This window comes from Egretta garzetta, unplaced genomic scaffold (assembly GCF_000687185.1).
Source record: "Egretta garzetta isolate BGI_Z169 unplaced genomic scaffold, ASM68718v1 scaffold654, whole genome shotgun sequence".
NCBI lineage: Eukaryota > Metazoa > Chordata > Aves > Pelecaniformes > Ardeidae > Egretta > Egretta garzetta.
The window spans coordinates 1-1,677 of record NW_009259320.1 but is presented as its reverse complement, the minus strand read 5'-3'; positions in this window follow the sequence as shown (position 1 = coordinate 1,677).

The following is a 1,677-nucleotide window of genomic DNA, read 5'->3' as shown; positions in this document are numbered from 1 at the left end:
CACGCTGTGAGCTGGCACCGGGAGGGGGCGCGGGGAGGGGGGGGGGAAACCCCCCACCCCCAAACCATCAAAACCCAACGGGAGAAAAACCATAAAAAAACCCCAAAACCCTCCAGGAATCTCGGTCCGGGGCACCCGACGGAGATGGGAAACCGAGCGCCGGGGCGTGGGCTTGCCCCCTCCCACCCCGGCGTGGACTTGGGCGCGGCGGGAGTGCGCCGGGACCGCCCGGATTTGGGGATTCTCCGGGGAGGGATTTTTCCCCACCTTTGGGTTGAGGGGCAAGGGGTTGAGGAGCGAATCCGGTGCCCTCGGGACGCTGGGGCTGAGCCGCCGCGCCGGAGTGCTCGGCAGATCCGGACGTTTCTCCAGTCGCCCCTGGACTTTTCGGCTCGGCCCCAAACCCCCCTCGTAGCCCACAGGATGCCGGTGTGGACGTCTGAAGCTCATCTGATGTGGCCCAAGGCTCGGCCGGCACGGCCCCAGCTTGCCCAGGATGGTCCAGCGTGGCCCAGGGCTCGGCCCACACGCTGCGGTGCAGCCTGAGGCTCATCCGGCGTGGGCCGGCTTAGCCCAAGGCTTGGTTGGTGTGGCCCAAAGCTCACCCAACGTGGTCCACCATGGCCTAAAGCTCATCCAACATGGTCCAGCTTAGCCCCAGGCTCATCCAACGTGGTCCAGCTTAGCTCCAGGCTCATCCAACGTGGTCCAGCTTAGCTCCAGGCTTGTTTGGTGTGGCCCAGAGCTCATCCAACGTGGTCCAGCATGGCCTGAGGCTCATCCAGCGTGGTCCAGCTTAGCCCAAGGCTTGGTTGGTGTGGCCCAAAGCTCACCCAACATGGTCCAGCTTAGCCCAAGGCTTGGTTGGTGTGGGCCAAAGTTCATCCAACATGGCCCAGCTTAGCCCAAGGCTGGTCTGGTGTGGCCCAAAGTTCATCCAACATGGCCCAGTTTAGCCCCAGGCTTACCCAGCGTGGTCCAGCTTAGTCCAAGGCTTGGTTGGTGTGGCCCGAAGCTCGTCCAACATGGCCTGAGGCTCATCCGATGTGGTCCAGCTTAGCTCAAAGCTCATCCAACGTGGTCCAGCTTAGCCCAGAGTTGGTCTGGTGTGGCCTGAGGCTCATCCAGTGTGGAAAAAAACATGGCCCAAGGCTCATTTGCATGGTCCGGCTTAGCTCATGGCTCATCCAACGTGGTCCAGCTTAGCCCAGAGTTGGTCTGGTGTGGCCTGAGGCTCATCCAGTGTGGAAAAAAACATGGCCCAAGGCTCATTTGCATGGTCCGGCTTAGCTCATGGCTCATCCAACGTGGTCCAGCTTAGCCCAGAGCTGGTCTGGTGTGGCCCAAAGCTCATCCAGTGTGGTCCAGCACAGCCTGAGGGTCATCCACATGGTCTAGGTTAGCCCAAGGCTTCTCCATCATGGTCTGGTATGGCCCAAGGCTCATCCATCGTGGTCCAAGGCTCATCCATCATGGTCTGGTATAGCCCAAGGCTTCCCCATCGTGGTCCATCGTGGCCCAAGGCTCATCCATCCATGGTCCAAGGCTCATCCATCATGGTCTGGTATGGCCCAAGGCTCATCCATCATGGTCCAGCTTAGCCCAAGGCTCATCCAGCGTGGTCCAGTGTGGTCCAAGGCTCATCCAGTGTGGTCCAAGGCTCATCCAGCGTGGTCC